This window comes from Lissotriton helveticus, chromosome 1_1 (genome assembly GCF_964261635.1).
Source record: "Lissotriton helveticus chromosome 1_1, aLisHel1.1, whole genome shotgun sequence".
NCBI lineage: Eukaryota > Metazoa > Chordata > Amphibia > Caudata > Salamandridae > Lissotriton > Lissotriton helveticus.
Window position 1 is genome coordinate 1,924,550,606 of NC_136057.1, and position 22,944 is coordinate 1,924,573,549.

At 44.7% G+C, this 22,944-nt stretch overlaps 1 protein-coding gene across 2 annotated transcripts in view; it reads left to right on the plus strand.

Moving 5' to 3' along the window:
* The window catches only part of LOC144755000 (2-5A-dependent ribonuclease-like), a 300,991-nt gene that overhangs the window by 57,772 nt on the left and 220,275 nt on the right, over nt 1–22,944 (plus strand). The window contains exon 2 of one of the 2 annotated variants that reach the window (XM_078643400.1): nt 15,721–15,929. The exons of the other annotated variant lie outside the window; for it this stretch is intronic. The gene's annotated coding sequence lies outside the window, so the exon portion shown is untranslated. The remainder of the gene's footprint in view (nt 1–15,720; nt 15,930–22,944) is intronic. 2 annotated transcript variants of the gene reach the window in all.

A 22,944-nucleotide genomic window follows, 5' to 3' on the forward strand; every position in this document is an offset into this window, starting at 1 on the left:
GGCCGGCTGCCTCTATGAAGCTCCCAATACACATGTTCAGCTCTTCTTTGTTTTAGCTCCTGTGTGTCAGTGCACCGTGTAAGCGCACAAGCATACCCTGCTCTCTCTGGAACACTCACACTGCTGAGTCACTCTCACTCTGCTGTCACTCTCACTCTGCTGTCACTCTCTCTGCTGTCACTCTCACTCTGCTGTCACTCTCACTCTGCTGTCACACTCACTCTGCTGTCACTTCCTCTGCTGTCACTCCCACTCTGCTGTCACTCTCACTCTGCTGTCTCTCACTCTGCTGTCACTCTCTCTGCTGTCACTCTCTGCTGTCACTCTCTCTGCTGTCTCTCACTGCTGTCACTCTCACTCTGCTGTCTCTCACTATGCTGTCACTCTCACTCTGCTGTCACTCTCACTGTGCTGTCTCTCACTCTGCTGTCTCTCACTCTGCTGTCACCCTCGCTCTGCTGTCACTCTCACTCTGCTGTCACTCTCACTCTGCTGTCTCTCTCACTCTGCTGTCGCTCTAACTCTGCTGTCACTCTCACTCTGCTGTCCCTCACTCTCCTGTCACTCTCACTCTGCTGTCACTCTCTCTGCTGTTACTCTCACTCTGCTGTCACTCTCTCTGCTGTCACTCTCACTCTGCTGTCACTCTCGCTCTGCTGTCACTCACTCTGCTGTCACTCTCATTCTGCTGTCACTCTCACTCTCACTCTGCTGTCACTCTCACTCTGCTGTCACTCACTCTGCTGTCACTCTCTCTGCTGTCACTCTCACTCTGCTGTCACTCTCGCTCTGCTGTCACTCACTCTGCTGTCACTCTCACTCTGCTGTCACTCTCACTCTCACTCTGCTGTCACTCTCACTCTGCTGTCACTCACTCTGCTGTCACTCACTCTGCTGTCACTCACTCTGCTGTCACTCTCACTTTGCTGTCACTCTCACTCTGCTGTCACTCTCTCTGCTGTCACTCTCACTCTGCTGTCACTCTCACTCTGCTGTCACTCTCTCTGCTGTCACTCTCTCTGCTGTCACTCTCACTCTGCTGTCACTCGCACTCTGCTGTCTCTCACTCTGCTGTCACTCTCACTCTGCTGTCACACTCACTCTGCTGTCACTTTCTCTGCTGTCACTCCCACTCTGCTGTCACTCTCACTCTGCTGTCTCTCACTCTGCTGTCACTCTCTCTGCTGTCACTCTCTGCTGTCACTCTCTCTGCTGTCTCTCACTGCTGTCACTCTCACTCTGCTGTCTCTCACTCTGCTGTCACTCTCACTCTGCTGTCACTCTCACTGTGCTGGCTTTCTCTCTGCTGTCTCTCACTCTGCTGTCACTCTCTCTGCTGTCACTCTCTGCTGTCACTCTCTCTGCTGTCTCACTGCTGTCACTCTCACTCTGCTGTCTCTCACTCTGCTGTCTCTCACTCTGCTGTCACTCTCACTCTGCTGTCACTCTCACTGTGCTGGCTTTCTCTCTGCTGTCTCTCACTCTGCTGTCACTCTCACTCTGCTGTCACTCTCACTCTGCTGTCACTCTCACTCTGCTGTCTCTCTCACTCTGCTGTCGCTCTCACTCTGCTGTCGCTCTCACTCTGCTGTCCCTCACTCTCCTGTCACTCTCACTCTGCTGTCACTCTCTCTGCTGTTACTCTCACTCTGCTGTCACTCTCTCTGCTGTCACTCTCACTCTGCTGTCATCTCGCGCTGCTGTCACTCACTCTGCAGTCACTCACTCTGCTGTCACTCTCACTCTCACTCTGCTGTCACTCTCACTCTGCTGTCACTCACTCTGCTGTCACTCACTCTGCTGTCACTCTGCTGTCACTCTCACTCTGCTGTCACTCTCTCTGCTGTCACTCTCACTCTGCTGTCACTCACTCTATGCTGTCCATCTCACTCTGCTGTCACTCTCTTTGCTGTCTCTCACTGTGCTGTCACTCTCACTCTGCTGTCACTCACTCTGCTGTCACTCTCTCTGCTGTCACTCACTCTGCTGTCACTCTCTCTGCTGTCACTCTCACTCTGCTGTCACTCTCACTCTCCTGTCACTCTCCCTGAGATATACAGCGATGTCTCACACACTTATCGTTCCCTCGCACACACACACTCCCTCAGGCTGTCACTCTCACTCTCACTCTGCTGTCACTCTCACTCTGCTGTCACTCACTCTGCTGTCACTCACTCTGCTGTCACTCTCACTTTGCTGTCACTCTCACTCTGCTGTCACTCTCTCTGCTGTCACTCTCACTCTGCTGTCACGCTCACTCCGCTGTCACTCTCTCTGCTGTCACTCTCACTCTGCTGTCACTCTCACTCTGCTGTCACTCTCACTCTGCTGTCACTCTCACTCTCCTGTCACTCTCACTCTCCTGTCACTCTCCCTGAGATATACAGCGATGTCTCACACACTTATCGTTCCCTTGCACACACACACTCCCTCAGGCATACACAGCTGCCTCTCTCCGTTACCCATACACAAACGGAGGCTGCTGTCTCTCTCCCTCACACACACTGTTCCTATTGTGAATAGCTCTGACACCTTCGGGTAAAGCCCGCTATAAAAACACATAAAATAAATAAACGCTGCTGTATCTCCCTCAGACAGACACACCTGCCTCACACACACTGCTGTCTCCCACGGTCTGTGCCTGTGCCGGGCACGGACTGCCAGTCATGTGACCTGCTGGAGGTGGCGCTGAGTCACACGGGCAAACACTCCAGGACGGAGGCACCCGGGGTCGGACTGGGACAGTAAATAGACCCGGCACCTAAATAAACGCAGACCATGTTATTGTTACAATACACGTTTCTAATGGAGAATTAAAAAGTTTTAAAAAATGCATATGAAATGCAATAACGGTAGCGATTGGCCATGCAGCACTTTGCAGCTGCTTCCTACTTAAACTAGCGAGACCTAACAAGGCAGCGTGACGAAGCTTCAGAGAAGAAACTACGTCACGACGGCCGTAATGCAGACTACCATGTCTGGAGGGGCCGTTCCGAAAGCGGACAGGGTGGCAACGGAAAACCCTCCTTTCTAATAGGAAGCCAACGTTTACCATGAACGCTGACGCTACCCAATAGAAAGGAGGGGCGGGGCTTAGGCTCCCTTTTTGTTTACAAGATCTCTCCGATTGTGGGGCAGCTTTGCTGCCACACCCACGCGAGACCTAAAAACGATGAAGTGCTCAATTGTCTCAACCTAATATACTTCTTTTCACTTGTACTTAAGTGGTTGTCTATTTTCTTAATTTTATACTATTGCGCAACCTCTTCTGATGTCTCTGTAAAGCTTACCTATTGTCCTGAATTTTGACCCTTTGTCCTGAATGTTTACACTCATAGTCCTCAAATTGTACCCATACCAGTTGGTCATCCTAGGGTGCACACATGTGCCAAGATCAGCTTAGAGCGCTCTGAGTGTTAAGAAGATATCGTCTTCCATACATGCCAACATTAAAGAGGAAAGAAAGATTTAAAAAATGATCGGGAGAATGTATTCCCCCATTGACTTTTTTTGAAGTAGAGGTAATTTCTAGAGACAGCCAAAATAAAGCCATTTTGGCTTAAAAGACCATCTTGCAGTCTCTCGCCGGATTCGGGTCTATTGACAGATGAATACTCCTCCAATTTGTAGTGTAGCTCCTATTTTCCCAATAGGCTCTGCGCATTGGAATAATACCTACAGCAGTAAAGGCCTAGACCAGACGTTAACTAGGTCTACTACTGTCGATACTAGACTTAATTTTTGGGTTTGCCAGCGTAGCTCAGAGTTCGCTAGAAACTTTCTCGAATGTTCAAGGAGGAATTAACTTCCCTGATTAGACAAGAAGGGATTTAGTTTCTGACAACCATAGAACATGACAACTTTGCTCTCCCCTAATCAAGAGTCAATCTCGAGAGTCGTGTGAGCACAAGGCAATTATTTTACTCAGTCAGTACGTGCATTCTTAGTCTCATCAGATTGTAGAGAAAAGGAAGAGACGGGCGTGTTCAATAAAAAGGTGTTATTTATTGATCAGTCTCTTTTCTCATACATGAGAAATGGATCGATATTATTGCAATACTTATAGTTAAGTAAAGTGCATACATTAAAAGCAATAGTATAAAATAATACTGTAAAAACATTGATATGGTTTCTGAGCCATATGATGTTTAAAATGATTAAAATATATTTACATACACATATACATTTGACTAAACGTACTCAACTGGTGTTTCTAAATACGCCTACCCCGTGTACCTGACCTAAGTCTAATGCGTGGGCGGGAATAGAAAGTTACAGTTTAAGTTAAGTTTGTTTTTGCCAAGTGAATAACTAAAGAATTCTCTGTGAGGGGTTATTCAGTTCTGTACCTGGAAGTTAGGATGAATGAGGAATGGTATCTCTTTCTCTGCTCTCGATATTCCAGGCTGCCTGCGAAGGCTGCCCAGAAACGCCGGTGCTGGGTCTCTCGGCTTGAGATAGCAGCGCGTCTCTCAGCGCGTCAGGAAGGCGGGGCTGCTGCCAGCGGGGTCTGCTTCTGCTCTCGGCTTCGGCAAGTATGGCTGCTCCGTCTTGTCACCACGCGTGTGTTTGCATAGGGCAAGATCGGCAATATTTATACCTTAAAGGTGCCGAGATTGACGTAAGGATGGACATAGATACGTCAATAAAGATGTCATACGACTTGCTCGTTAGCACATTCTTTACTAAAGTTCTCTGTGAAATCAAAACAATGGCCGCAGGGTTTTTCCCAGGTTGTCATAGGTTTGATTTGTTATGAGAACGTCGTATGCCTTATCAGGGGCTGGAGGAATGTCGCTTGTCTAATTAGATCTCAAGCGTTATGACCTAATCAGATAACACGTTCCTGTGCCGTAGTGTGACTGCGTCAGATAACGGTATCTGCATCATGGGGGCTGTTCTTGCCTCATGGGCTGACTGTTAGTTAACTTGATAGTTAGTTTAACCAGAATAGGGTCAGGAATAGGGGGATTGATTCAGAACCTATAGGAATACATGACACCCACGCCACGCTAACTATGGTCATATTTACTAATCTATGCATAGTATAACATAGTACAACATACTATAGAGAATAGTGTATACCTTACCACCCCAAAATACATAAATGCATTTTGAAATTTTCAAATATACTGAAAAATTGCAGTCATATATATTGTATGCACTTAAGCTATGAATTAAATGCAAAGGTAAACACGCATTTGTATGCATTATTGCTAATTTGGTATTTGAGAAATACACATGAAATGGCTCTTAATATAGCTATACAGAAAGGAAGTTCGAGACCATCTCATCACATAATAAAATATTTGTGAACATCCCAGCGGGCAACTAAAGTTTATAAAGTATCTAAAAATAGAAATCTTAGTTCTCTAGGAATAGTTTCTTACTTTAAGCAGAAGATAAGTGTCCCGAAAAATTTGTGAAAAATAATTTGGGGCTGCTAAAAAATTGTTGTCCGTGAACTTGTGGGAAGAATTGTTCATGTGACTTTATTTTTAAAGTTGAAGGCCGAATTCAGGGAACGCCGTGTGCGAGCTTGCTCAAAAGTCTCTATTTCTGTTCTGGAGAGAACATCATATCATTCAGGCTTTCGAAAAAACTGTCAACAGCTTCATGGGAAAGTTCCACTAAGTCGGAAATAGGGGTAACCATGCATTCGTGCGCATGATTGTCTGCATTGACATTCTGATTCGCATTGCTGACAGAAGGTCGTACCTGTTCGATGCTGCTTTCATCTTGAACTTCACTACTCTTCAATCGCAGTGGTGAAGATTCCAGGAATGCCGTCATCAGGATTGGCAGCCTTTGAGGGCAGCACAAAGCGTGAACCTTGGTAGGAACCAACAGTGTATCTGCATCCACTGGCGCATCCGATTGTAGCGTCAGACAGGTGTCTAACACGCATTCTTCTCCGCATAGCAGACACCTTAGTACAGGTAAAACACACCTTTGCCACATTGGTCGAAATGATAGAAACCAAGTCATGTTTAGGTCTCTAAGCCGGGAGAGTCCCAGGATTTTTGATATCCGGTCCCGGTATCCAATGGCTAGGATCGTATCTTCCATTGTCGCGAGAGTTTGATCTGTGACATGGGTTGCCATAACGAAAAATAAGGACTAAGAATAGGATTCCTGCAATTAGTCCCAGGATCAGGGGAAGTCCGCCAAAAATCGAATGGACGAAATCTGGAAAAATACCCAGTATGGCTTTGAATGGTGTTAATGCCATCGAAAATACTGTCTTAAATACCCCTGAGATCCCATTGGTATCAGAAATATTTAAGATTTCGCTCAGGATTTCCGCGAAATGTACGGGGGAATTAGTTGATAATAATGTATGTATCTCTGCAGTCGTCCTTGCGACTTGTAGATCATACGTTTCTTTTGATGACGTGAGCCTTGTAGGCGTCTGAAGAAGCACTGTTTTCATTCTGCTTAAAGTATCTATTCGAATAGAAGTAATTTTCAAACTGGGCCATGCCCTTGCCTCCCTGTCTGGAAAGGAGCTGGGGAATAAAGAACGTCCACAGCACTTGACCTTCGCCGTCGTAGTGACTAGATAAGGAGTCCCGGGCATAAGACTACAACATCTGCGGTCTACAATAAGAATGTAACTCCCATTATAGAGTCTTTGAAAGAATGGTTCTATTTCAGTTGCAGGTGCGCCTTGCAAACTAATACCGTTACACAGAAGCGTGCCGCTTAGTGACATAGCACAATTGTTGCCACTAAGAAACACTTTCTGTCCTTTATTACTGCCACATGCATGTGAATAGGGCAGGTTCCAAGTTGTTTTAAGGTACCCCTTTCCCAATTTCTCGTACATGCCAGCCTGTATATATTTTTGGCAGTATTGAAACCTGAAGGTTGAGATTGGAATATTTATGATTCCGTGTATTATCCATTCACTGACAGGTCGTTCTGACATTGTCATTGGTAATCTTTCTAGTTTTTCAATGCTCAAGATTGTATAATCAGCACCCTTTTGCGCCATACCGATTTGTCTATCAGTAAGGTTAAAGATTTGGAATAGTGACGTTGTGTTGATTAAACGCCAAGGCACATAGCCTGAACGCAGATTTTGTAACGTCCAGCCAAGCTGTACAATGGAACGCAATTGTGACTGACCATGTTGTAATAACAGTAAGTCTTGCGATAATATATCGATTGCTGAAGACACAATGCTGTCCAATGAAAAAATTCTGGAGGACAGAGTCATTAACCCATTGTCCACTACAGATAGTGATTTTTCCAAATTAATACGGTCAATTTCCCGTATTCTTTCTGCTGTCTCAATTTGAGTAACCTTCCAGGCCTCATTGTATGCTGCATATACAGAGGCTGCTATGAAACGTTTTTGACGCTGTTTGCGTGGTCCCATTATGAAATCACGCAAGTCAGCACCATCAGTAAGTAAAGTTAGGTGTTGCTTAATTTCAGGCAGTGTGGAAGTTTGTAGCCATTGAAGGCATAATTTGCCCACACTGTAGGTTGTTATTATCCCTGGGTGATGTCTTTGGGGATATCTAGGGTCTGGCCTGGTCATTTTGAAACCCTGTGTTTTATTCAGGAATCTATCTTGACAGTTATTTGTATCTGTGGGCCAGATCAACCATTGTTTCCAATCAGGATGTGTTCTGTTTTGGTTTAGTATATGGTTTACGTCTATCTCTTCATCTGTATCAGAGTTATTGCTAAACATTGTTGGCTTTGGAATAGACGGTTTAATTAAATCTTTGATTTTGGCTAAGCCAAGACAGGTGGTTTGTTGAACAGTGTCATTTAAAAATATCATTTGTTCTGGGATCATGCAGGCTCTAAACAAAGCTTCTATACCCTGTACTTGCCATTCTTTTGTACCCCAAACACTTTTCAAATCAACATTTTTGTCCCAATAATCAAATCCAAATGTATTCATTTTTTCAAAGAATGAATCTGAATATATCAATTTTGTGTTGGTTATCATGGTTTTCATCCCTGTCTTGTTTGACAATTTAAAATAAAATGTTTCAGCATTACTTATGTTAAAACCTGAAAAATATGAATATTTGTCATATACGGTTCTAGAGCTTCCTTTTGGAGGTGTAGCACAATGTTCCCATTGATTATAACTTAAAACATTTCTAGGTTGTGCAGATTTATGTAAAAAATGGTTACCATAATGGTTATAGCAATACATACTATCATAATTTGTAGAACCTTGCAAATAATCATGTTTTGTAAATTTAGCAGACATTACTAAGTCAGACATCATGTTGTTAATACTTTCGAAGTCCCAATCATCAGCAAATGAGTTTGGTTTTGCAAAGTCACTCAAGGAGATCTTGATTTGGTGTGGATATTTCAGGATCTCGACCGGACCATAAATTTCATAGTCAGTGTTGTCCCAGGCTACCCCACCAGGTATAGGATTGGCTGTGAAGTTGGCTGAAGAAAGTTCTCTTTTCTCGACGTGTGAAGATGTGTGTGGTTTGAGGACCAAGTTGATGTTCTGACTTGCTGTGTCCATTTTAGCATATTTTCCCTCAATGAAGCGTCCCAAAGTAAATACCATGATGAGCCAAAGTATGAGGATAAATGCACCAAAACCCACCCAAAATTCAATCCATAGAGAAACCAGATATGTTCCTTTCAGATGTTTCAAAAGTTCCTTAGCTTTGTCTTTAAAGGATTTTGATGATGGCTGTGTCTTTGATTCACTGAAGCCGTCAGAGGAATCATCGAAGTTGATGAAGTAACCGGATGCAGTTCTGTCAATTGTTCCAATTGGTTCAGGATTTCTGTTTTTTGCATTTTCACTTGGTACTTCAGTATAGATTGGTGTGTCTCTGCTAAATGTCTTTATTTGGGTTTTCAGAGGTCTGAGTTCTATTGCATTGTTGCATAGTCCTTCTTGTTCTTCTTTAGGCGTTTCGAATGTGATGAGCCTTTTTGTTAGGACCTCTGTGCTGGTAGCAAACCTTGGTGTTTTGCTACTTATTGGGAGTCCACTTGGCCTACTGTTTGTTATCGGCCACATGTTGTGGTTTTACCAGGTCGATGGATACAACTCGGTTCTCCTTTTTACCAGCAAGTGGCGGTAGTACAACTGATCTTGTCCCGTTGACAGACAAGACAGGAACTGCTTTTCTGTAGGAAGGCCCAAATTCCTTCTTTACCGCGATCTTTTCCCTGACTAGATCCCCGACTTTTGGAATCCAGACAGGTCTTGCTGGGACAGGTGGTGATTCTTCAGTGGTCGTTGGCTGTTGTTTCAACTGTATGTTGCTCAGGTCTTTTCTTGTTTTGTTTAAGTCCTGCAAAATAGCCAAACGGTCTTTGACATCAAAGCTTTTTTCTTTAACCACTGAAGTCTGACTATCAAGGTCAGAGATCAACATCCTAGTTCCAAATAATAATTCGTACGGACTGAATCCCTTCAGAGAATTTCTTGGCAAGTTATTTAGACTACGTTGGACACTTATTAGATGTTTGACCCACCCAGCTCCCGAACCTAATATCCTTTCCATTATAGATTGCTTTCTGCCTTGGTTTTTTCTTTACACCATCCAGTACCCTCAGGAAGGAAGTGAGAAGATTCCCGCTGGGCTGTGCTCATTTGGCCATGTTTCCCCCCAGGCTGGTGTGCCAGAGTGAAAACAATGGTCGAACGTAACATGCTCTTAGCGTATATGCCATTTAGACTCGCAAATCTTGTATAATAGTCCGGACGTCAGCCGAGTGCTGGTGATCTACATTATAAGTGGAAACTAGCCTGTATATGTTAATCGCAAGCCATTCTTTTTGCTGGTAATATTATCTGCCTTGATACGACGAGGTATTAAACTGTTTCTCTCCCCACTGCGATCTCTGTTGCAGTTTGGGCAGTTTTTTACAAACATGGTGTAATGCAGGCTCATGCCTGGCCACCAGTACCGTGATTGTAATTCTTCCAGAGAATCTTTTAATTTAAGGTGTCTGAGACCCTCGCCCATGTGTGCGTCTGCGATTAACAAGTTTCTCCTGTCCATGTTTGGAATCACTCTATCCCCCACTCCAGGGATTCGAGCAAAAGGGACGGAGTTTGCATCGATTATGTATGTATAATTGAGTGGATAGTTGATCGGTAACGCTGAGCAGTCGCCTTTTGATGACGTTTTCACCGCCAGCATTGTTTCACCGTCAATGTATTTTAATGTACGCTTTTTTTGATCTACGGGAGCCAGTTTAGTGGCTGCCGCTGCGGCTGCTTCAGCCAATGAATTCCCCACAACGTGAACGCCATCACGCTGATGACTCAGTGAGTGTGTCACGTGAGTCTTTGGTAGTTCTTTTTGTAAAAGAGCTATTTGTTCCCAGAGCAATTTCTGCTTTATTGGTGCATCTGTGTCATCTTTGTAACCGTTTTGAATCCATGTCTGCAAATCCTTGTTGTATGATTTGACGCAGTAATATGAATCTGACACTATAAGTGTCAGGAATTCGCGATCCGCATTATCTAGCGCCATTTTCAAAGCTATTATTTCAGTTTGTTGTTCTGAATTAGTTTCTACTGAGTGTGATTTTGTTAATAGAGGTCTTAGTTTACCTCCGCGCCACACTTCTTTTGTAATCTCACATGTGGGGTTGTATGCTTGTTCTCCCCAAACGGAGGGTTGAGCATGTCCGTCTGTATAGATTACACAGGCGTAATGTCGTAGAGGCAGAATGTCGATTGGCAGAGGATACGTCTTTTCATATTTTGGATTTTTTAATTCTTCTAGTTCTGGATCAAAGTAGTAGTATACTTTGTCCGTTGTGATTGAATTCACCCATTGTATCCATTCCGGATTCAATGTTGTTGTTGGTAAATTACACGGTGTTGTTAATGCCTCAAAGGCTGATTCTGCTGTTCTGACTGTGATATGTCTACCGTCAGCTATGTCTTTTTCTCTAGCTATTGCGGTTTGAACTGCACGAATGATTTTTTCTGTATTACTGAATTTCTGTTCAGCTTCTGTGTACAAGTGTGATTTGAATGCAATTGGTACCTTTTCTCCTTCATTAGAAGTCAGGTATGTGAATCCGCATCTCCCTGGGATGACTCGAATCACAAGATTGCGTGTGTTATCACGTGTTTCTAATTTTGTTTTAATTAGCATGTCTGTTTGTAAGGATCTCAAAATTTCTGTGTGTGTTTGAGTCCAATTGGATCTTTTAAAGTCTGGTTTAATTAGATCATAAAGGGGTTTGACCCTTTCTGCGTAATTTGCAATGTATGTTCTTCCGAAATTTAGGAAACCTAGAATTGACTGTAGATTTTTTAGTGTTTTAGGAGCTTGGATTACGGCACATTTCTCTAGGAAATTGTCAGCCAAGCTTTTGCCTTCACTTGATAACTCATATCCTAAGAATATGACCGTCAGATGGGCAATTCTGGACTTTTTAAAGTTGAATTTGTAACCCTCTGCAGCGAACCCAAGTATTATGGTGTTCACCCTTTTCAAGTGAGTCTCCAAGTCATCATCTGTTAAGTAAATGTCATCGACATAAGATAATGCTTCATCATCATATAGTTGTAGTAATTCTGTTACTCTCGCTGAGAATACCCCCGGGCTGTTCTTGTACCCCTGGGCTAACCGACAGAATTGCTTTTGAGTGCCATTTACTGAGAATGCAGTTAAAGATCTGCTCTCTGGTGCTATGTTTTGACAAAAGAATCCATTGGAGATGTCCAAGGTTGTTTTGTATTTTTTGCGCACTATGTTATTCATTAGTGCAGCACTGTGTGAGTTTTGCACTGCAAAAGTTTTGCAACATGTGTTAAGGTGTCGGTAATCCAAAACTAGACGATATGAATTGTCTGGTTTGGAGACCGGAAACAAAGGATTGTTCATTTGTGAGGTGCAAGTTTCAATCACCCCCTGGTATTCTAGCTGATCTAGTATTTCATTTACCTGTTTTTTAGCTTCTTGCTTAATTGGGTACTGCCTTTGTGCAGTAGGTTGTGATTTTAACTGGATTTTGTGAGGAGGAGAATCCTCATCCCATCCTACATGATTTTTATATAAAGCAGGTGGTAAGGCCACTGCCCACTTTCTAGCAAGTGTGTATTTTTTATGAATCGGGATTTGATTCGAGAAGGCAGGCATAATTACTTCTTCGCCATGAGGGCACTCCCTGACAAACTCTGGTGGCCAGTCTTTTTCAGCTAGAAGGATGTCATAACCCTTTGAGAGGTTATCCCAAAATAGTCCCCTTATTTTCCTAGTCTTATCTCCCTCTATACGTAATGTTATCTCGTATATCTTGTGGGGCTTGCTAACTCTGGTGTCTGCAGTTTCCACTTGAAGGTATTCATTCGTGTCCACTGTCTCCAGATGATTCATAAGGACTTTGCGAGCTATGCTCACCTCTGCTGCGCTGTCTAGCATTGTCTGAGCCCATTCTCCGTTTTTCAGTTGTGTCCTCAGTATTCTCGGCATTTTTAACTACCTTGATACTGGCTACCTTCTTTTTTGGAAATTGTAATTTCTTTTTTAGCTGAGCAGGTTCCTTGTCTTTGGACTTGGCGTGCTCTTCTGATCGTCCTCTTCTTTCCGATTTCTGCGAGGAAGTCTGAAAAGATTGAGAGGGACGTGTATCAATGTCTTGATATCTATCAGGTTTTTTAATATTATCCCTATTTCTAAGGTTATATCTATTCCCAGAGGGGTCACTCTGCGGTGACCTCTGTCTTTGGTTTGGAGATTTCTCTCTTCGCCTGGGAGACCTCCCTCGGGACTGGAATTTCTTTTCTTTAGGATTGGATTGTTTGTTTCCATCCCAGTTCTTTTTTGGTGAATTATTATTAAAAAATATTTTTTCTGGACTTGTAGTCAGTTGCGGTTTTACTGGTATTCCACCTAGACTATCTCTGCCTAGTTCTTCATAGGATTTTTCTATGATTCTGGCAATTTCAGCTGGTTGGTCTGCTATATCTGTCTCTTTTAACCTCTGGCGGATCGCCACGTTTGCTGCCTCACCTTTTATGTTGGCTAATAATATAGCCGAGACCTGCTTGAAGTCTTTTAGTAATTTCATACCAAGGGTTAAAGCAGGTTCTGGACCGTATTCATCTTGAATTTGTTTTAGCACATCTGGTATTACCGAAATGGATGGAACACCGTGCGTTTTTGTGTAGATGGAAGCAAAGACTGTACCCCAAGTGTCACAGTCCTCAATGTGTGGTGCGATTCCCATTGGGAGACATATAGTCAGAATCCTGTGTTTTTCTAATGGGGTGGTGTCAGGAAACACCGCCTCTATTTGGGTAATTTTCTGTGCCAACCAGAATGGTATCTGTTCCCGTTTAGCTGGAACTTTACCTAGGCAGGATTGGATGTTCTGTGGTGTAATTTTATTTGTGTTCCCCTGGTGAGGGGTCAGCTGTGGAAGTTTAATCGCTGGCTGAATTGTTGAAGTCCGCATTACATACTGAACTAATTGTCTATGAATTTTTAGTAGTTGTTTTAGCTGTATTAACAGCTCTGCTGCAGGCATTCTTTCGATGTCTGGATGTGGTGTGTATCCGGCTAAGACCGGCCACGTTGCTCCTGGTCTTCCTAAAGGACCGAGCCTTGTAATGTGATTGTTATGTATTAGGGCGCCATCAAATAGGAGCAAATGCTCTTGGAATTTGAGTGGTACTTCCACCTCCTCGAAAGGAGTGTACGTTTCAGGAGGTTCCTCTACTTTGTAATAGTGGAAGTACTTTGTTACAGCATTTGCTGCTGGAAAATGTATCCATGAATAGTATACCTCTGTCTGCCGATATTCGTGTGCCTCGATTACGAATATGACTGTGCCACCTCTAGGTGTCAGTCCATTTTCTATAAGTTTTAAGGTTATAGATCTCCTTTTAATGACCGGAATGAGTGTTATATTCGGGTCTGCTGCTTGCATGGTAGCATCAGCATCTGCGAGTTCAGTTGCTAATCTAACTGCCTCTCTTTCATCATCACTCTCTGCCATTTTACAGACAGGATGGTATTATGTTTGTTTGCAGATCAGGTTTCTTTATGGAAACAGAGATTAGATGCACAATATTTTGGGAATGTTTTTATCCTTCAACGTTGACTATACCAAGAACCATACATAGGAGTTCCCTCCTGCGAGGTTTTGGAGGATATTACCTTTCACCCACTCCAGACATCTTTGGAGTATAATGGAAAAAGGGGTCTGAGTGAGAAAGCACGACTGAGTTACTCTAAATGTCTTACGTTAGTTTTATCGCCCTTTCCAAACGCGTTGGGCGCCATGTAGTGTAGCTCCTATTTCCCCAATAGGCTCTGCGCATTGGAATAATACCTACAGCAGTAAAGGCCTAGACCAGACGTTAACTAGGTCTACTACTGTCGATACTAGACTTAATTTTTGGGTTTGCCAGCGTAGCTCAGAGTTCGCTAGAAACTTTCTCGAATGTTCAAGGAGGAATTAACTTCCCTGATTAGACAAGAAGGGATTTAGTTTCTGACAACCATAGAACATGACAACTTTGCTCTCCCCTAATCAAGAGTCAATCTCGAGAGTCGTGTGAGCACAAGGCAATTATTTTACTCAGTCAGTACGTGCATTCTTAGTCTCATCAGATTGTAGAGAAAAGGAAGAGACGGGCGTGTTCAATAAAAAGGTGTTATTTATTGATCAGTCTCTTTTCTCATACATGAGAAATGGATCGATATTATTGCAATACTTATAGTTAAGTAAAGTGCATACATTAAAAGCAATAGTATAAAATAATACTGTAAAAACATTGATATGGTTTCTGAGCCATATGATGTTTAAAATGATTAAAATATATTTACATACACATATACATTTGACTAAACGTACTCAACTGGTGTTTCTAAATACGCCTACCCCGTGTACCTGACCTAAGTCTAATGCGTGGGCGGGAATAGAAAGTTACAGTTTAAGTTAAGTTTGTTTTTGCCAAGTGAATAACTAAAGAATTCTCTGTGAGGGGTTATTCAGTTCTGTACCTGGAAGTTAGGATGAATGAGGAATGGTATCTCTTTCTCTGCTCTCGATATTCCAGGCTGCCTGCGAGGGCTGCCCAGAAACGCCGGTGCTGGGTCTCTCGGCTTGAGATAGCAGCGCGTCTCTCAGCGCGTCAGGAAGGCGGGGCTGCTGCCAGCGGGGTCTGCTTCTGCTCTCGGCTTCGGCAAGTATGGCTGCTCCGTCTTGTCACCACGCGTGTGTTTGCATAGGGCAAGATCGGCAATATTTATACCTTAAAGGTGCCGAGATTGACGTAAGGATGGACATAGATACGTCAATAAAGATGTCATACGACTTGCTCGTTAGCACATTCTTTACTAAAGTTCTCTGTGAAATCAAAACAATGGCCGCAGGGTTTTTCCCAGGTTGTCATAGGTTTGATTTGTTATGAGAACGTCGTATGCCTTATCAGGGGCTGGAGGAATGTCGCTTGTCTAATTAGATCTCAAGCGTTATGACCTAATCAGATAACACGTTCCTGTGCCGTAGTGTGACTGCGTCAGATAACGGTATCTGCATCATGGGGGCTGTTCTTGCCTCATGGGCTGACTGTTAGTTAACTTGATAGTTAGTTTAACCAGAATAGGGTCAGGAATAGGGGGATTGATTCAGAACCTATAGGAATACATGACAAATTGGTTTTGAAAAGGCGACACGGGCATCATGTTACTAGTACTACGATATACGAGATCCCTACGGTGGCTTCTCTCCGCCCAGTGTAGCTGCCGTGTTTCTTCACAGTGCAGAGAGCCTTCGACGCCCAGCGGGGCTATGTCGTCACTGTGTAGAAACGAAAGTCGAAGATGCTGCCTGGCTCCTCCCACCGCTCCAGCGCGCGCCCTACTCTAAGCTGCTCGCAGCTGTTGCTGGAGCTTGGCTAACCTGGGCACTAAAGCGTCGGCTGCAAAGGTGGACGGCAATTGGGGGTGAGTAACATTCAGTGTTTGTCGTCGAAATTCCCAAGTTATGGCTGGTCGCAAACCAGGCGTCTTTAGCTTGCAAGAGCACGAAGGCAGTTTGCTTTGTTTTGTTCTTTTACCAAATGTTTCGTTATTGTTACTTGTTTGAAATACAGGAAACGCGAATGGACGTCTAGGCTCCAAATTGCTTAGACAGCTGAAATGATATCGTGCAGCTCTTGACGCCCGGTGATACCTCAGGGCAAGCTCCGTCCTTAGCCCCTCAAAAGACTCGTTTTTGCCACTGAAGGGTGGAGGGCAGGGTACGTGATGGAAACTACTGGAGATTCATAAAATCAACAACATTGACGTATTTCGTTGGACCTCCACAGTTAAGGCACCTTCCTCGGGACGGACAACAACATATATTCTTGCACACAAAAAGCATAATATACATAAAGCCGGTGTGTGTTGTTCGAAAGTCCTTAATGGACCTGTACTCAATCAATTAAAGTCGCCCACTTTGCTTAGTCATTCGTCCTGTGATCTCTTAGAGACCTGCTTCCAAGTCACCAGGATCTCAAGGTGCACAATTTCAACTTCCTTTTCAGGCTATATAACATGATTTGGATTTCACTTCTGTTCTCCATTCATGTACAGGACTTTGAAGGACACATGGCTCTAAGTACTTCTTTATGAAGGTATTCGCGCGCTGCATCGCGCTTTGCGCCTCACTGTGCCTCGCTACTATTTTTATTAACCTGGTATCTATTTGAGTTCATTTTTGTTGCATTTTCCCCTGGTTTTAACGGGACTTATTCTACCCCCCCTTACCTGCACTTTAAACGGCTCCTCACCGCTGTTTAGGCGGGTCCGGTTCCTGGGGTGGGATTCTCTTTGGGAGCCATCTTGGAGTGGTGTGCACTCTTTGGGCGCCATCTTGGAGTGGTGTTCACTCTTTGCGCGCCATCTTGGAGTGGAGTTCACTCTTTGGGCGCCATCTTGGAGTGGTGTTCACTCTTTGGGCGCCATCTTGGAGTGGTGTTTACTCTTTGGGCGCCATCTTGGAGTGGTGGAGAAGTGGAGAAGCGTGGCTCAGTGGTTAGAGGCGGCAGACCCGGAAGCTGAGATCGACCGTGGACCAGGGTTCGATTCCCCGCCTCGGCGGGTCTCGGGCTCAAAAATTCCACGGACTCGACAATTCTCGCTCTGGTGCCTACTCAACTCACGGGGTCACACTCTGCGACTCTGGGCAATAGCTTGCTTAATCTCCACTACGGCCCCTAGCGGCGGGATGCCTGGCTTTCACCTTGTGGACACCCTGCCGGGGTTTCTCACAGGGGAATACCAGGACGGGTTCCCTAAGCAAGCACCGGGACGCTTACAGGCAGCTGTGCGCTTTACAAGTCCAGCACATTTACATTTACATTTACTCTCCGGGGCTGTCACTGATGAGCGTTCAAGCGCTCCAGCTGAGTGGAGGGACGCCTATTTAAAGCTCCCTTCAACGCGCAGTGGTATCGCGCAGCGGGCGCGCCTTCGCTGTGCCTGAGTCGCGCCAGAGTCCTGCCCGTCAGCGCTAAGGCATCGCAGGTTGTGGCAGGACTCTATGCCCCTTCCTACCATTATGCCATCTCCTATAATTAGGTATCAAAGGGAAGAGCTGTTGGCCATTCGGGGATTGTGCACTGTCTGTGATCTCCCCCCAGTGGCCCCGACTTGTGGCCCCTATCGTTGCACCTGTGGCGTTTGGGCATTGGACACTCCGTCGCGCATTCGTTCCTTGAATTTACTATCTGGGCAGAAACACATGCCACGGAAGCAGGATCTTGACATCTGGAATTTGAATGTCAGGTCACTGGTAAAACATTGCTGCCATTATTCCATGAGGAGGAGCAGTGGAGTACGAGTACCATATTAGAGGTACTTTCCGCAACAACGCGAAGAGTAGGCATCACTTGAGCCTGTTACCCCCTGGAGGACGCCCCCTGCGAAGTTCCACTAAGGCATCACATGCGTCAAGGAACTACAGACACCCTGTCCGTTAAAACCTGCAACTCGGGGGACATGCATTTTTATCTTAATTGGACCTGAGTGACAGATCTCCCCCAGGAAAATACTGGGATCTACTGTGATCGAGCTCAGATAACCGCGTCGATAGAGCTATCTTCTTTGATACTATTTCATTATCCTGATTGTTCAGTTTATGCCCTGACGAAATCCCCTAGGCACATTGTGGGGATGAAACGCGTTGGCTGTGCCGTTTTATGCAAATGAAAATAAAGAATATATTTAAGAAAAACGACAGAGGATCTACGTATTTTATGGACTTTTCGAGCTACTAATCTTATTGAGTGCGCCTCTCTACTCTTTTTTCTATTTGCTTTGATATACATCCTTGGCAGCGGATGGTGAGAGTAGCAGCACCACTAAATATTTTTGAAACAGGAAAAGTTGATGTGCGAAACCTTGGTCAGCTGCTGTGTGCTTTGGTTTATTGTTCAGATTCACTGGTAAAACATTATCAGGAGATATATGATCTCCTTAAAACAGAGGCACCTGATGCGCTTTTTATGACCGAAACGTGGCTGCAGGACTCGGACTCCTCCATACTGAACCTCGCTTTTCCCCCTGACTATGCTATCTTTACGCTTAATCGGGGTACAAGAGGAGGGGGAATTGCGATGGCTGTTAAGTTGTCTTACCCATGTGAATGGAAATTTCGTTTAATCATCACTTCACCTTTTCGGGCCTTTTAATTTACCGCCCTCCGGGCTGCGATACTGCCTTTAGGGCTGCTCTCCCGGATCTAATTAGTACGGAGGCACTAGGATGTGTGAATTGTAATGTCCTTGGTGACCTCAATCTCCATTTGGACTGTTTATCTTTGCCCGCTATTCGGAGTTTTTCTGCCGATCTAGAGGCCTTGCAGTTTTCCCAGCTGGTGACCTCTCCTACTCATCGAGGTGGCCACATACTTGACCCGTTTTTTACCAACTTAGAGGGTATTAGAGTACTTTGTCCCATTCAGATGATTTGGACCGATCATATGCTGGTGAAGATGGTTGTCCCTTTCTCCGATCCTCCTTTTAGATCGCTGGAATAAATTAAAACTGGAAGACTGTTATCCTTTTTTGGAGAAAGCGCCCCTGGGCCCGGTCATTAATGTCGATGATGGGTACGACGCTTTCTGTGTGTGGATTTCTCGCGCTCTGGACTTTTTGATCCCTTTGGTATGGTCTAAACAGGGCTCTAAAGAGCATAGCCCTTGGTATGACGATACCTTAGCGTCCCTTAAAAGAGCCTGTAGGCAGGCTGAACGGCTTTGGAGAAAATCGTTTGACCCTGATCTTAAGGCCCGCTACTTTGCTAAAACTAAGATCTACCACAGAGCGGTATGCAGAGCCCGTGCAGCTTATTATGCTCAGGAGTTTCTGAATAGCCCTAACCCCTCGAAACTTATAATCAAGGTTTTAAAGGACTTAGTGGCTAAGAGGACAACGGCTGTAGAAATATGTTCAGATTCCCATTGTGAGGGTCTGGCCTCTTTTTTTCTCGAGAAGGTGCAAGCCATATATCGAACCTTCCCTATGGTCTCGTCCAATTTAGTGCGAGACAGGTGTATCGTGAGAGATAGTGAGCGTCTCGACACCCTGCCTTCCATAACAAGTGAGGCTTTTGACCACTTGAGTTTAAAAATTAAGTCGGGCTCTCCTGCAGATCCGCTTAAACCGGCTCAGCTTAGGACTATGCTGCCGCTATGCAGCACTCCGGTGTTGTCTTTAATCAACCTGTCATTATCCTCAGGTGTAGTGCCTACTAGGTGGAAGCAGGCCATAGTCACACCCATATTGAAGAAGGCTACCCTCGATCCTCTCAAACCTGAGAACTACCGCCCGATCTCCTTGCTTCCCTGGGCCACAAAAGTTGCTGAGGCCCATGTGAACGGTATCCTGGCAGACCATCTTACCAGAGCTAACATCTTAGACCCAACTCAGAATGGGTTCCGTGCGGGCCACAGCACGGAGACGGCCCTACTTTCCATGGTCGAACATCTGCGATCTGTGCTTGATGCGGGTCGGACAGCGGCACTATTATTATTAGATCTGAGTGCCGCGTTCGACACTGTATCGCACAGGATCTTACTTCAGCGACTGGAGGAAGTAGGAGTCAAGGGCTCTGCCCTATGCTGGTTTCGATCCTTTCTTACGGATAGGTCGTTCCAGGTTGCGATTCCACCTGGCAAGTCTAAACCGTACCCGTTGTCTCTGGGGGTCCCACAGGGGTCTTCGTTGAGCCCCACTCTTTTTAATCTTTACGTGAGACCGCTGGCTGCGGTCGTCAGGCAATGGGGCATGACGATGGTCTCATATGCTGATGACACGCAGCTGGCGGTCACGTTGAGTGGGGACTCTGATGTGGAGGCCCTCAGGTTCCGGGATGGCTTACGGGCAAGGGCCAATTGGATGAACTCTAACTGTCTCCAGTTGAACACCAAGAAGACAGAGGTCATGGTGGTAGGCAAGCAAGTGGGGTTGTGGGGCGACGACTGGTGGCCTTCTGAACTGGGTGTGACCCCCTCTCCGGTATCGGAGATAAAAAATCTTGGGGTTTGGCTTGATCCAACACTTAGTTTTATCTGCCACACCAAGAGGGTGGCGGCCTCTTGCTATGGCGTTATTAGAGGACTAAGGCCTATAATGAGATTCTTTGATGCCCCCACCAGACAGCTGGTGGTTCAGGCATCAGTACTGTCTCGACTGGACTACGCCAGCTCGCTCTTGGCCGGGATAAATCAGGCTGAACTCATTCGGCTGCAGCGAGTTCAAAACGCTGCGGCCAGAATAGTGGTAGGTTTGCCTAGACGGTGCTCGGTCTCCAAGACGATGCACTCGCTTCATTGGCTCCCTGTAACTCAGAGGATTAAATTCAAGGTTCTCTGCCTGGCATTTAAAATCCTCAAAGGTATGTCTCCCCAAATTCTTGCGAATCTTCTAATTCCTTATGTCCCTTTGCGGACTCTGAGATCTTTGGGCCAGAACTTGGCAGTGGTTCCACGCTTCAGGCTGAGTAGAACTGGCAGCCGCTCCTTTCGAGTACTGGCAGCGAAGTGGTGGAACCTCCTCCCTTCTGAGACTCGGGCAATTGATGACCTTCTCCAGTTTAGACGCGCTATCAAAACCTTATTGTTTGTCTAAATTTAGGTTCTTCTCTGCGCCAGACTGATGTTGTGTTGTGTTTGCCTTCTCATAGCGCCAGGACGCCCCTTTGCTGGGGCAGCTGTTGCGCTGTACAAATAATAATAACATAACATAACATAACATAACATTTCCTTATTCCTGTCACCACTGCATATAAGGGAATGTAATCCTCCTCCCTGTTCTTTCTACCCCCGTATTATTCTTGTGGCAATTGTCCAATTAATAAAAATGGCTTGTCTTCTTGGAAGTACAAGCCGCGTGGACGCCAATATGCGTTTTTACCAACAAAACCTTCAGAGCAGGTAAAAAGCTAAGTTGCTTATGGCTGGTTCCTGCCTAAGGTAGCTTGATGGGAGAAAAAGCCATGGACTGTGCTGCAGCCCTACGTTATTAGCAATGACCGAGATCAATTTAAGCATTCTATTAATCACCATTGAACTCAAGTTGCAGCCTATGAGTGAGGTCCACAAGGGCCACAAACAGTCTAGGGTTACCTTTGTTCCTGTTCAGATTTGAACCAGGCCTGGCAGTTCAGCCTGGACTGTTCTTATTGGAGCAGGACAAAGGCTAATTTGCCTATGGCTGCTTTCTAATGAGGGCCTCATACAGCCATAATTAATTACCTGTCCCTTGGACAAATTCAAGAATTCCATCCATTACTTTTTCTTTTCTTCAAAGTAGCTTGGTACTCACTTCACTTCAACATTACTGGCTCATAGCACATCAACCAGTTTCTTGCTAAGGGAGGGATTGTTATACGTTCATGGGATTAACTAACAATCAGAATCATGGAAGATGCTTCCAATTATCTCTATTTGTAGACCATCAGTGTCTTGTCATAGCTTTACCCTGAAATGGGAACTTTAGCTCATGTAGCAAAAGTGAAATGGCACCCCCTGTAGGCCTTGGGCAGAGAGCATGCAAAATAGCAATGAAGGATAGAATGCTTTTGAGATGAATACCTTGAGGTTTGGCGTTAACTGGAGTGTGAATCTTACCGTCTTCGTGGCAGAGGGCCATGGTTGGGCTTGAAAATGGTCCATGTTGCTGGAGCTGAGTTAAAATTCTGTCTTTGCTGGGTTGAACTTTCCTGGACATCCGAGTCTGGGTGAACGAGATGTAGTACAGCGGTGATGAATGAAGCTGACTGATGGAAATTTCACATGCAGATCAGTGCCACCAGCTTTCTGGAGTCTGCTGATTCTGTGAACGGCCCGAAGAGATGATAGAGGTTCAGTGTGGAGGTTTAAGATCACTGAAGAACTAATGGATTCTTGTGTGATCAACTGACAGCTGATGTGATCTATAATCTCACATTTAAATTAATCTGTCCCTTTTGAAAAGGTACACATATTGTTTGCAGTATTTATGTTAGATTGTTAGTGTATGCCCTGCGATAAATGCCTGGAAACTGATTTAATTATAGCCCCTTAAACCTGCCAAGGGGCCACCATGTTTTTGCTTTTTTCCCTTTTTTTATTGCCCCTTTGGCGGTCTTAAAGATGGTTGTCACACAGTACCTAAGTAGATTAGATCTAACACAACTGTTAATCCCAATTATTTTTCCTTTATGTCCACCCAGATTCCCTGTGGATCACGGATAGTAATAGGGTACGAAACCTAGTTTTACTCCTGCCCACATAGTTAAAATTAAGAATTAAATGTTTTGTAAAATACATGTTAACAAAAAATTATAGTATACCTCTTGTTTTACCTTTTTAGTATTACACAAAATATTGGACAATGGATCACACCTGGCATTTATGATCTCAAGGTACAGGAAGCAAAATAGGGAAAACTATGTGTGGTATGTCTGAATCCCCTGTGGTGGATGATTCACA